Raw genomic sequence first — 15,224 nt, 5'->3', positions numbered from 1 at the left:
GAGGATTTCTGGAGATATTGTAAAGAAATATGAAGATGACATCTGATTTATCATAAAGGTAGATGAATGCAAAATGGAAGTGGTAGAGCCAAGAAAGGAAGCAATAGAACCTATGGGGTATGAAGTGATGTATGACATGTTGGATGGGTATGCTTCTACCTTACTTGCCTCACCTTTAGATGCAAAGAAAAAGCGAACCAACACCTACTTAGAGAGGGTAACACCGATTGAAGATCCTAGAGTGAAAAATGGCAAGGCAGTGCCATCGGTATTGGCACCGGTTACCTCAGCAAGTCCAAAAGTGACCAAAAGGTCACCTACCAAGAAGAAACCAGAAGTTGCACCCGCTAAAGTATTTGAGAGGAAGCGGAAAACCAAAACCAACTCACCAGAGTGAGAGAATACAGAACTAGAAGTGCAACCTAAGAAAACTAGGCAATCAAGCAAGAAGGCTAAGTCTACCGGTAATACACCTGCATTATCAACATAGGTAAATATAGACATCTCTTCTTATAAGCCTATGACACATTGTCAAAGGACTTTAAAGAATATTAAGAGAAAGGTTCTTGATGACTTAAAAGAATATTTTGATGATTTTTCTGATAATGAAAAAGAAGAAGTTGAACAAGAGGTTATTAGATATTTATGTGTCAATGACCAGTCGCCATCTGAAATCAGATCGGTCACACCTGATTCTTTATATAACTCTTTGGATAATAAATGGTGCATTTCCATTGAGAAAGAACAAGAAATGAGGGAAAAAGTCTTTGCCCAATACTTTCTCGATGCCTCCAATTTTGAATTGTTTGAGATAATGGACAAGAATAAAGGTCTCTTCTTCATGAGAAGAAGATGACTCAGGCTGCTAGAAGGTAGAACTTCTGAAGTGGAGAAGGACACTCATCTACATGCAAAAGTTGTTGTTAGATTACATCAAGTGTCTGAGGCCAATATGAAGGCTGAACAAGAACCTAACCTATCCTCAGCCAAACTAGATGAAGTATTTGATGGTGAAGGAGAAAGAGTTATAGAACAGGTTGACACTATTGATGTTGATGCATTGGATGTTGAACATGTCACTCTGGACATAGGGAAGGAGAAATGGGATAAAGAAAAAGTAGAGAAGGAGAAACATGATAAAGAAAAAGCAGAGAAGGAGAAACAGGATAAATAAAAAGCAGAGAAGGAGAAATAGGACAAGGAAAAGGTTGATAAAGAGAAAGCAGAGAAAGAAGAAGAGAAAAGAAGAGGAGAAGAGGAAAGAAAAGAAGAAAAAGAAAGAAGAGGAGAAAAAGAAAGAAGAGGAGAAAAAGGAGGAAGAAGACAAGAAGAAGGAAGAACTGAAGAAGAAACAAGAAGAGGACCAAAAGAAGAAAGAAGAAGAAAAGAAAAGAGCACCTGAGGAGAAGGAAGTAGAAAGAGCCAATCAAGCGGAGACTCCCAAGGCAACCAACGGTCAAGCCAAACCAGTCGACATCGCTAGTCCTATTGATCTCCAATCTGTAGATGAATTGGAGCTGCTTCAAAGCATAAAGCTTGCACAAGAATGATTGGAAGCATTGAGGAGGCAGAAGGAATGAGACGTTATTCAAACTGCGGTTGACACCCTTACCAGTTTGATTCCTGGTACTAACCTCCCCATTACTGATTCTTCTCTGTCTAAATTGAAACTTCTATGTACCATTGTAGAGGACCAGATACAATCCTTGGAAGATGTTGCTGAAGCAAATGCAAAGAAGAAGCATGAAAAGGCACTCAACACTACCTTAGTCAAGAAACTGAATGAGCTCCGGTCTCAGCTTCAAAAACAACAAAAGGATATAAGTATTGCTATGGATGAGGGCAAACTACTATTGAGCAAAAACAACCAACCCCATCTATTTTGCAATGATGTTCTCACACAAAAGGATAAACTCCAATCAAATTTGTAGGCATACATAAGCAACTTCAAGACGCCATATGATTCCTTCACTACATATGGGCAAATAGTTCATCGTTATCAACTTCAGTCTACTAGGGTAGAATTAGAGATCAGTAATTGATCAAGAGATTTGTAGGAGCTTCAACTAGTCTTATTACCCAAACTGCAAATTCTTCAGAAGTGCTTTCTCAATCTGGAAGCCTTAACGATAACTCAAGAGATGAGTACCATTGATGCCATGGAAGAACAAGTATCTCAGATGTAGACTAAAAGTGAGGTTGCTACCTCATTATTTGAGTCATGGTCATTAGCCATGAAAAAATTTATGCAAGATTTTAAATATGTTTTTGATAAGTTTCATTCCTTATCGTCATAAACATTTACTCTTTTTAATGATAATGAGAAATAGGGGTTATTCTGCATTACTTTGTCATTGTTGGCAAAGGGGGAGTAGTAGTATTTAAAATTTTGGTGAATGTTATGAATACTTTCATATTACCACTTTAAGGGAGTAATATACATTTTATTTTCTGCAAAAGGGATAGTGTATATGCTTAGGGGGAGTAATTTTGATTATGACATATTTTTGTTGTAAAAACACTTAGATGTCAAAATTTTCCTAAGTGTTGCCATCAATGCCAAAGGGGGAGATTGTTGGCATTTTGATGATGTTGTGATTGTCATTGATGGACACACACTTGCTTTGTGTACACTTTCTTGATATATGAGTTATTCTCAACCGGTAATTGTTCCAACCGGTATTATGTATTATAGTCTTTAGATTATCGGTGTTTTGCAAAAGATGTTACCGGTCACAAATTGACTAAAGACCCAAAGTGGTATGAAGACCTCAAACCTTTTGAGAATCTCAAGCAGCACGAAGGAACAAAGTGGTAGTTAACATTTTTCCAGTCTTCATTTTTGACAACCGGTAATGGGTTAATTGTATGAACTAGTATTACTCTGTGATAAGTTACCAACTGGTATTTCTGTAATGAGTTATCATCCACCGACAATTTGGCGGTGATTTTGTGTTGTGTTACCAAATGTGTCTAGATGCACTGAACCTGGGAACTTGTAATTTGATCCTATTGGACCGACATGAAATTAGACTCCTTTATAAGGACATCATGTCTAGGGTTTGTATGTGAGATCATAGAAGAGAAGATTAGGTATGTGTGAAGAGTAAGAGTGTGAAGATATTGAAGACTGAAGTAATGCTGAAATGCATTAATAGTGAGCTATCAAGGATCTAACTAAGCATATTGTGCTAGTATCCAGATCACTCGTTGATTACTCTTATCTTTGACAAGTCTGAAACCCTTAACCGGGTAGGCCTAGCAAAGCCTTTGTAAATCCTCTAACAAGGTGGTTCACAACTGTGAATCTGAAATTCTCTCACAAGGTAGTCTTTAATAGGACTTATCTCCTAATAGAGATCTAGATTCCTAACAGGATCTGTTCTGGTGAAGAACATTGTATGACCTTAACAAGTTTGGTTTCTATTCTGCAGATGGTTACTTCTGATTTTCTGCTCACTGTGGTTTTTTCCCATTTGGGTTTCCACATCAAACATCTTGTGTTATGGTGATTGCGCTCTTATGGGTGAATGCTTTATTTTCTATTTGGTTTGCATTTATCTTAACCGGTTTATTAGTGAATCTGTTATACTGGTTATCTGCTAAACTGTTTAGAAGTTTGAGTTTAGTAAATTTTGGTATACTAATTCACCCCCCCCACCCTCTTAGTATTCATCACATTGAATACCCATCGCGACTCAGCAACAAGCCTCTAGTGGCGGGGCTAGTCAAAGATCCAATGATGGCAGTTAAGTGGTGGTGGTTAAGCGATGAAGGGATCTTAAAGATTGAGTGGCAAAGATTTGATCTGACGGTTGTCGCTAGACCGCGATGAAGAGTTGTGAGTCCTTTATTCTTCACGGATTAGAGACTAATGGGTGGGCCCAGCCAGTGTGAGTGGCTAAGGTGTTTTAAACTATGGTCAGGTCCAAGGAAAATCAACGGTGATCGTGAGATCACGATGAGAATGTTAGGGTTCCCACAGATACTGAGAGGGGGGGTGAATCAGTATCTGACCGATAATGTAATTTTCTTGAAACTGAATATGCAGAACATAAAGTAATAGTATATCGGTATGCAAAAATTAATGCAAATAACATAATTAAAAACATCCACATGAAAAGAACACCATAATACAATATGTTTAACGAGGAAACCCAGTGTGGGAAAAACCTCGGTTGGATTTGTGACCCACAATATTCACTTACTGGCCAATAAGAGAATACTACTTACAATAGGGGCCTACACATGCAGGAAGGCAAACTGCCTAGAGCACACTGCTCAATAAGAAGTCACACTGACTTACAATGAGGATTTACACAAATCCAATATTTTGTACTGCTTTACAATAGCATCTTCAATGCCAGATTTAGTACCAGTTCTTGCTCAGTTCTTTACATATACCCTTGATCTACAATTCGCACATTAGGTCTGCCTTATAATTTATTATGCTTCCTATCCATATTCTACAAATGCCTACAATGATCTCTTTTATATACAAGAGTCATTTTACAATTTGCCAAGTCAGCTTACAATAATAAACAAAATATTACATATCAAAAATCTTGTCGGCCTCTGTGTCGGTATACATATTTCCTTCTGTGCTGGTGTCGGTGTAGATTGATCTTGCTGATGCCGGTGCACTATCTTGTTTGAGTAATGCTTTGCCGGTATAATGTCTTGCCGGTGCCATAGGATTGCAAGGTTTCCTGAGTAATGCTTTGCCAGTATAATGTCTTGCCAGTGCCATAGGATTGCAAGGTTGTCTGAGTAATGTTTTGCTGGTATAATGTCTTGCCAGTGCCATAGGATTGCAAGGTTGCCTGAGTAATGCTTTGCCGGTATAATGTCTTTCCGGTGCCATAGGATTGCAAGGTTTCCATCAATGACAAAACCTTCAATCACACACAATGTCTCATTGGAGTGTCCATATGCCAACAATATCCCCCTTTGGCATTGATGGCAACACTCATGAGAAATTTTAAAAAGATATCCAAAAATGTGTAGACCAAAAATGTTACCAAAAATGTGAGAGCTCCCCTTGAGCATGTGATCCCTATGTTTTGAATTTTCTCATCTACTACTCCCCCTTTGGCATCAATGACAAAGGTTAGTAGATTTTGTAGTTGTACCAATTCATAACCTCAACCTTGTAGTTGGGTGGTTATTATCTGAAGAATATCTCCCAAAATTAAGTTTATGCCATCCATAAACTTCTTGCTCTCCTTTATTTCTATCTCAGTTCTGTATACTGTACTAGTGAGATGCTGCAAGTGCTCTGCTGGTGTTTTGCTACCCCGTGTTAGTGCCTCTGAGATTTCCTTTCGCAGAGATGCTAAATAGTCCAATCTTGGACTTAGTTTAGATCTCAAGAATTTTGCCTTGTTTATTATTTTCTCTTTCTCTCTTTCTAATTTGAGCAATTCTTCCTCAAAATTTGTTATCTTTTCCTCAAAAACTGATAATGTATCGGGTGAGTTAACAAAATTATCAGCAAGTTTATTGATCTCTTCCTGTACCTTGCTCATCTTTTTGTCTACATCTATGGTCAAAAAGTTTATCTTACAGGTGTATTTGTACAAAGTTTTGTACTCTTTCAATAAATTGCACAGTTCCGGTAGAAGTGTGTCAAATTCCCTATTACACTTTTTTATTCCTTCCTCAAAGAATTTATGTTTCTCTTTTTCTACACTTTCCTTTACAGTTTCTACCTTTGTTTGCTCAAAATTTCCAGAAATATATTTACAAAGTGTATCCAATTGGCCTAAAGAATCTTTGTTGGCTATATTACAATTGGGAGCTATTGATTTCAAAACTGGAATTGAATCATCTATCGCTTTATAGGCTTGTGAGCTATAATCAATTATTTTCTTAATAGATTCGAGCAATACCTCTATTACATTTGATGCTGACCCAACAAACTAAGTGCCGGTGGAAGTGACCATGCTAGTATTGACCTCTGGTAGGTCTATTTGTGTCTCCATCTCTTTAAGCATTGGTTTTCCAGCATCATTTCTTACCGGTGGATCTGTTCTGGAGCCTTTAGTTCTGTTGGTTTCTCTATTTGTGTTCCAGATTCCATCTTTTTCTTTGAATCTACTGTCGGTTGCTCTTTGTTTCCTATTTCCAGTTGCTCTTTGTTTTCTGATTTATCTATTGTATCCTTATCTACCACTATGTTGATTTTCTGCGTATCAACATTCATAGTATATATGACTTCAGGATTAGGATTATTATCCTCTGTGTCCATGCTCTCAGCTACCAGTTGGTCTTCTACAGTTGTTGTTTTTACCAGTGGAGTATTTAAAGGAGGTGGGGGTAAGTTGTCTCTAATCTTGATACTTGGTGGTCCACCAACTTTACCTTTCCCTTTATCCTTTTGATATACCAAAATGGGCATTCCTATATTCTTCTTGTTTTTCTTTTTCAACCAAGAATGTATCCCAACCATTTTCTATTTCCTCTGAAACTTCAGTAACTCTACCTGCCATTAGTGATATTTGCCAAAGTGCAGTGGAAAAAACTGTTCGGTTGGCCTGAGCTATCAAATCATCAATTTCATTAGGTGAGTTGACCGGGTATACTGCAAGTAATTTCTCTATTTTTATTTTCTTATCCAACTCAATTATTCCTTGCCTTCTGGCCTCAAGTCTTTTATATAGTTCATCAGGAATTTCATTTAGGACTTGCATCAAAAACATTTTATACATGTCCATGTGTAATATAACACTCTCCTCAACTTGTCCTTTCTCATCATATGATAGGGTGTCATAGATTTTCCCTATGTTTTTCAATTTACCTTCCTCTGTGATCTCATTCAGTAGTATGTCAAGAGGGGCAAAGTCAGTGTTTGACTTCTTCTTCTTTTTGGGGGTCAGCTTCTTCTTAGGTGTGGCTTTCTTGACCGGAGACCTCACAACTTGTTGCTTATGTCTTGTCCTTCTAGGTGAAGGAGTGGATACTGGTGAGGGGTCTCTTTTCCTAACAACTCTTTTGAAAGTTGCTGGCATATCTCCTTCTGAGGAAGTATCTACTGGTGATAGATGAGTTTCAGGTTGTTGGGCTACCAACTCATCTTCTATTATGCCGGTTTTCTTTAATACATCTTCCTTTATGGCTTTTGCTTGTCTGGTTCCTTTCCTCACAAATGTCTCAACTTTCTTTACTCTCCTTTTAGATTGAATTTGACTTTCAATGGTCTCAGCACTACCAAATACTTCTTCCTTTGGTTCATTGGGGGTTTCTAGAAGTGCTTTGGCATAAGTTTCCACTATGTGGTCATCTGTTTCATACCCCATCTCTGTAACCCAGATTGTTCTTGGGATGACTGCTTCCATCCAGATCTCATCCTTTTTTATCACAAAGCATATATCATCCTTGTATTTGTTGACAATTTCTTGTGATAGTCTGATTCTTTTATTCATTATGACCTTTAGTGCTTGAAAATACTCATTGATATTCTTTTCTCTGTTTTCACCCATGTTGTTGAATAAGTCAGACAATTGTTTTCCTACCGGTATGTCAAATCCAAAATCCTTGTTGCCTATACCGGGAGCCTATTTGGTTATGTGTAGCATTAAGCATACAAGTAAATTTCCAAATCTAAAGGTTCCTTTCTTATCCTTCTTGATTTTTTCTAAGTTGTCAATTAACTCATCTTTTAACCATTCACAGATATCAATTTTTACATTGTCCTTAACCATGTCATAAGCACTCTTTATGCATAAACTGGAAACTAAGTTAAGCCTATTAGTATGAGTTGCTTTGTAACCTAGAATCATGCTAACAAATCTAACATTTGTATCAGTCACATCATTAACCCTCAATGATCTCTTGTCAGATGTTGCACCAGTTAAGTTTGTTACCAAGTAATTGGAGACCTTCTTGGTTTTGTCGGGTCTGTTACCGATGGAAGGTAACCCTGTTACTGCTTTCACAGCTAACTTTGTAATTTTATGCACTGAGTCAAGCCAAAAGAATGAACCATGTACCCTACTCAGAACTATCCTAACCACTTCCTTGGGAAATTCAAGAATGCAGAGGATTTCAGTGAATCCTAGGGTTTCAACAATTTTATGTTCAGGTTTCACATTCCTGGAGTTGTCACATATAACAGACTTATACATGTTTTTGATTTCTTCATCACCTAATTCCTCTATGTTGCAATGAATATACATTCTAGGGTCTTCTGCATAAACAACACCTTTTGGAATTTTTGAAAAAGCACCCGTGTTGTCATCTTTCTTAGCTACCTCAGGAACTAGCTGAAACCCAGGCCTAGGTCTTTTTATAACCTCGACTACTATAGGGTTTGCTATGAATTCAAGTGCAGAGGAGGATGCCATGATGATAAATACCTCTTTCTGCCTTTGGATGGATTGATTGCTGAAGTGCTTTGCCTCTTTGCTCGGAATGCCTTAGCTCGAAAATCTTCGCGCTCTCTGAAAGTTTGAATTCACGGTGAAATGAAATGGAGCCAAAAACCTTATTTTATAAAGTCTTTTTTGCTACCTACCACATTAATTGCTTGCCGGTATTGTATTAGCTCAACTTTATTTGCCGGTAATGAAAGATTTTCAACTTCTTTTCTCTAACCGAGGGAATAATAGCACATGTGTCATTTGATTGCCAAACCCTCAAGATAATTTTCTTCAATTTGATGAAGAACATCCTACCAGTGGAGCATTGCTCTGTCCTACCGGTGGAGCATCATATTGTCCTACTGGTGAAGCATTTGTTGGTTCTACCAGTGGAGGAGTAACCCCAATATTTAGTTCACCTTTTCTAATACATTGCTTTGAAAATTCTTGATTAACCTCGTCAACCTTTTCTTTACCTTTCAAGCTAGTACTTCTGTTATCTACAGGTGTACCTTTACTTCTACAAAATTTAGCAATATGACCAATCTTGTTACATGGATAACAAGTTACATTATTTTTCTAAATATCTTTCCCATAACCTATTCCAGTTTGTGTTCTACATTTATTTGATAAATGACCAAATCTTCCACAAACATAACATCTTACATTCATTCTGCAATTTTCAGAGTTATGACCAATTTTGTTGCATTTGGTGCATTGACCGGTGGGAGGATTGATGTTTTGATAATTCCTAGATCTACATTCATTCACCCTATGACCATATTTATTATAGTTAAAGCATTTTCCATTGAATTTGTAAGTATTAGAAGGTCTTACCGGTTTGCTGTGATCCTGGGTATTTGCAGTACCGGAGCTTTCTCCAACTTCAAATCCAATTCCAGAAGTGTCACCTTTGGGTTTTTGATTCTTCAATAAGGTACCAAGTTCTTCTGAGCTTTTCTTGAATTTTTCTTTGTGTTGATTTGCAATTTCCAATTCTCTTTCCAAGATTTCTTTTTGTCTCATTAGTTCATTTGAGTCATTCTGAGTATGCATCAGATCTGTCTTCAACATGTCATTTTCATAGCTAAGTCTTGTGTTCTCATTTGCTGCATCACTTAGTCTTCTGGTCAATTCTTCTTCATTTTTCTTTCTGTCCTCAATTTCTTTGCAAAATCTCATAGTCATATCCTGCATTTCATTTTTTGTTGTCATGATCTCTTGTTTCAATTTGCTTATCATATCATTTAGTGATTCCTTTTCATCATTCTCATTTTGTAATTTTTCACAAAGTTCTCTTCTCTTATTCCTTGTAACTATAAGATTTTCTTGAAGTGCCTGAATAATGTCCTAAGCTGCTTTTAAATCATCTTCTAATTTGATATTTTTTAACTTCTCTGCATCATAGTCAGTAAGAGCTCCTTCAAGTTGCTTCATCAGATTTTCCATCTTTACCGGTGTCAGGATCTTCCTCAAGCTATTAGGCTTCTGAAAATAGAGGACCAAGCTCTGATACCAATTGTTAGGGTTCCCACAGATACTGAGAGGGGGGGGTGAATCAGTATCTGACCGGTAATGTAATTTTCTTGAAACTAAATATGCAGAACATAAAGTAATAGTATACCGGTATGCAAAAATTAATGCAAATAATAGAATTAAAAACATCCATATGAAAAGAACACCATAACACAAGATGTTTAACGAGGAAACCCAGTGTGGGAAAAACCTCAGTGGGATTTGTGACCCACAATATTCACTTTTTGGCCAATAAGAGAATATTACTTACAATAGGGGCCTGCACATGTAGGAAGGAAAACTGCCTAGAGCTCACTACTCAATAAGAAGTCACACTGACTTACAATGAGGATTTACACAAATCCAATATTCTATACTACTTTACAATAGCATCTTCAATGCCAGATTTAGTACCTATTCTTGCTTGGTTCTTTACATATACCCTTGACCTACAATTCGCACATTAGGTCTGCCTTATAATTTATTATGCTTCCTATTCATATTCTACAAATGCCTACAATGATCTCTTTTATATACAAAAGTCATTTTACAATTTGCCAAGTCGACTTACAATAATAAACAAAATATTACATATCAAAAATCATGTCAGCCTCTATGTCGGTATACATATTTCCTTCTGTGCCAGTGTACATCTTCTGTGTTGGTGCTAGTGTAGATTGATCTTGCTGATGCCGGTGCACTATCTTGTTTGAGTAATGCTTTGTCGGTATAATGTCTTGCCGATGCCATAGGATTGCAAGGTTGCCTGAGTAATGCTTTGCCGGTATAATGTCTTGCCAGTGCCATAGGATTGCAAGGTTTCCATCAATGACAAAACCTTCAATCACACACAATGTCTCATTGGAGTGTCCATATGCCAACAGAGAAGATGTAGGTCCTTTTACCCATCATGACTCAGCGACAAAAGGGAAAGTGGATGACTGAATGGTGGGCCCTTTTTGAAGGCTTAAGTGGTTAACAAGTGTGAAAAATCTGCATGATCTAACGGTTGTCGCTAGACCGCGATGAAAAGTTGCTAGAGTTTTACTCTTCATGGGTCAGCGACTGAAGGGAAAACATAGTGAAGAAACCCTTTTAGTCCATTGGAGTGGAAAATTTGAAATTCAAATGAATTAATTGTAGAGCATGTGGTTTCATTCATGGGAATTAATGCTAATTTGCCACTGAGCTTGCTTCATAAAACCTTGTTTTGAGATTTTAATTGTGAAAGACATTCACGAAGGTTGGTAGAGACAAAGTGTGCAACTTCTATGAGTTCTCAAGCGACAAGTAAGTTGTTCTATGACTGTGATTTGCAATTTTTGCTTGTGTTTATATTATCTGGTTCTGAAATTCTAAAGGGTTGTTTAAGTAAAAGTTGAAGTAAGATAAATCTTAGATTGTTAAAATGGCACCACGACGGGAATTTAAAGGAAAAGTAGGCTATCAAGAAAGGGCTATCTACGATGATTTTTTGGAACAATTGGTTCAGTCCATGAACAATGCTGCCAAAATAAAGGAACTTGTGCCCAAGTCTTCTCGCCTATAGATTGGTGATGGTTTGTATGACAAAGGATGTTTGCTAAGAGATCCCTAGATAGCCATGTTTGGTCTAGATATGTTTAGGGTAGGGTTTAGTCAATGAAATGCACTTGCTCCTACAAACAGCCTCTGGGAATTAGATGTAGGTAAATTGGTGGTCCCTGGAGTCTTTATGGATATTAACTTGCTGACCCAAATTGCGAAGAACTATGACCCTATCACCAGGATTGTGAGGAATATAAGTGGAGGCCCTTTGATTGAAATTAAAGCTGATGAGGTTAGAAAGGTATTCCTGCTAAATCAATCCTCAAGTTTTTTAGAGCCTATTGATTTTGAAATGCTAAAGAAAGTTTATGATGCTCAAAAGGACCATCTTAGAAGTGGACCCATGAGGGAATTCTTTGCAAAGATAGGAGGGGTAATATTTGTAGGGCCTAGTATAGTTGAACCTTTCCTTATGAATTTCTTCACTTTGAGGGCTAAAGAAGTATATTGGTCTCTATGTCAGATTTTTGGAGAAGATGCAGAAAATGATATGCCCACTCACTACATGCTCATGGTGGCACAAATTCTTAATCCATCTATAGTAGTAGCTTATGACTTTGCACCCTATATTGTAAATGCGGTCCATGAGGGTTTGATTGGAATAAATAATGCCAAAGTGGATAGACCTTTTGGCTGGTATTCTATGTTCATGCACATGTTTTTATTCAAGGGTGCGGAATATTTTGCAAAGGATATGGACCTATTGAGAGTAAAGGATGGTGAAGACATTCACATGCAATTATGGAGTGCAGATCTATCTTGGGATAGAGAAGATACTAGTTATCCAAAATTTGATAGATGTTTTACATCAAAGCTAAGAATTATTCTGTGTCAAGAGAACCCCAGGATCCCAAAAGTTCTCATTGAATTTATCAGACCCAAGGAGTTTGCAGAGGACATTAAAATTGTGCATAACTGGGGTGATATAATTCTATATCCTAGTTCTACTATTTTTAGGGTATATGGATTCAGAGGAACTCCTTACTTGCTCCCTTATCAGGTCCCCTTGAAAATAGGTATTGCTAAGATCATAAGGCAGATTGGGGGTTTGCAAGAAGCAGAATTGACAAATAAGGGTAGAGGAACAAGTTTTCCAACCATTACTATGGCATATCAATTTGTTATTACCAAAGGGGGTTGGATACATTTTGAGAAATTCTTCAAGCCATATAGATTGCCAACAAAAATTGCAAGGTTTATTGATCTTGAAGATTTCTTCAATGGTATGTTTAGAAACAAGGTCGGGTGTGGGGCCAAAGTTCGTCAGTTCCACTTCCCTAAAGACTTAATAAGAAATAAGTTTAATCTGGAAGATCAAGAGGTGAGAAAAGAAAAATGGTTAGTATTTAAGAAAACACTTTGTCCAACATTTTGATAAAAACTATGATCCATTGAAGAGTTTCCACCCATTTGGGGAAAAGATAAAAATTTTGATAGATTATTTTGAGGATGCTATGCAAACTTTGAATGAGAAGAAAGGTGCAGTGATAAAGGCAGATCCTAAAAAGGCCAAGCTCATCTTGACCAAACCCATTTTTGCTAAGATCATTCCCCCTGGAGAGTATGTAATGTACAAGAAAATGGGCTATAATGTGGTGATGCCTAGGAGGGATGAACCTTCCACATCAAAGGGCAAAAGGCCAATGGAGGATGCTCCTGAGTCCCAAACCTCCCCAAAGAGGTAGAGATTGGAGGAAGAGGCACACCCAAGTGAAGCCATGTATTCACCTTCCCAATCCCCATTACATATAGGTGATGAGCAGGTTGTTGCTGAGCAACTAATGCAATTAGGAAGCCTGGGGGAGATTTCTTTTACTTATGGAGAGTTGCAGGAAGGAATTCCAGAAGAGCAGGCAAGTGCTAAGATGGATCTGACTACTGAGGAATTTGCGGGAAGGGAATTGAATCCTGTTATAAAATAGGCCAATAATGAATTCTTGGCTGATGACAATTTTGTGAATTCAGGAGCCTTTTTACAATTTTTTTGGAGAAAGCACATGGATCAGTTCAAGGAAAGATGTGAAAAAAGAAAAATTAAACAATAAAATAAAGATCCATCTGTTGTTGAGGCAGAAATAAAGCAAGAAATGCTAAAAGAATTTGAGGTGATTACCCCAGAGGAAGGAAGGAAATTGATTGAAGATGCTGGAGTGTTAATTCTCCCAAAATGGGATATAACAGATGCTATAATTTTTGATGCAGTGAGAAAAGAAACAAAACCCTTGGAGGGAATAACTTATAGTAATGACCATGAAGCTCTGGTAACATGGTCACTTAAAAGAGAAGAGAATAGAAGGGGAGAATCCTCAGGATCTGACTTATCAGAGATTTGGTACTCTCTGGAGAAAGCTTAACCACTTGAGGAAGATCCCATGGTGGCTAACAATTCAAGTTCATCCAATTCTTCTAGAGCTATCTTTCAAAGGGATATTCCGAGGCTTAATGGAAAAAATTACACAATATGGAAGATTCAGATGGAGACTCATTTGAGATGTCTTGGCAAAGAGATTTGGGAAATCACACAGAATGGTTTCACACCCTATAATCTGGGATCTGGCAATCCTCCTCCGACAAACCTGGACAAGGAGCTTGAGAATAATTGTAGAGCAAGAGAACCTCTCTTGTGTGCACTTTCTGATAAGAAAATAATGGGATTAACCAGCAAATCATCTGGAAAGGCTATATGGGATAAGTTGGAGAATCTTAATAAAGGTGACCCTATAGTGAAAATTGCTAAACTTGATGGTTACTGAGTGAGATATGAAAACCTGAAGATGGAAGAAGATGAAAGGATTATTGCATTCATGGAAAGGGTAAATGAGATTGCTATGGGAATTCAATGTTGTGGTGGAAGTCTGAGCGAAGATGAAATTGTTTTTAAAGTCCTAAGAGCCCTACCACCGACTTATAAAATCAAGGCTACTACTATTAATGAGTTGAGAACAATGGCTAATACATCTATCAATAGATATAATTTGGTCAAGAAACTATCTGCTTTTGAGCTTGAAGAATTTGGACCTTTTGGAGCTATGAAATCTGAACCTATTTTTCATGCATCTACATCTACAATTGGTAGGCAAGACTATAAATCTTTATATGCAAAGGAATTAGAAGAGATGAAGAAAGAAGATGACGAGTTTGAGAAACTTTAAGCAATATTTGCTAGAAGAGTACCAAAAGGACTGATAGGAAGTAAGTATGAAGGAAAAACACCTTTTAAATGTTTTGCATGTAATAAGATTGGTCATTTTACATCTAGATGTCCTGAAAGAAATTCAAGATTTGAAGAAAGAGTTAGAAGATCATTTAAGCATAACCCTGGATATCATAACAAGTATAAATATAAGAGAAATAGAGACAAATCATGCTACATAGTGGATGAGGCAGGAATTATCTATTCCGATGATGAACCAATAGAAGACTCTGCTAGTGGATCTGACAATGGGAAGGAATGGGTGTTCCTGGCTATCAAGGAAATGATCCAGCACTGGAAGAGAATGTACTTGAAGAGAAGGCACTTGCTACTAAAATTGAAGACAAGGATGAATGGGTAATTGACAGTGGTTGTTCACATCATATGACTGGAGATAAAGGGAAGTTTCTATCTTTGCAAGAATTTGATGGTGGTCTAGTAAGATTTAGAGATGACAAGGCATGTATGATTAAAGGAAAATGGACTATATCATTGGATGGTAAGAACAATACTAACAATGTTTATTATGTTGAATGTTTGAAGTATAATCTTTTGAGTGTAGGTCAATT

The sequence above is a fragment of the Cryptomeria japonica genome, chromosome 2, assembly GCF_030272615.1.
Source record: "Cryptomeria japonica chromosome 2, Sugi_1.0, whole genome shotgun sequence".
Lineage (NCBI taxonomy): Eukaryota > Viridiplantae > Streptophyta > Pinopsida > Cupressales > Cupressaceae > Cryptomeria > Cryptomeria japonica.
Note: the sequence above shows the minus strand (reverse complement) of the source record.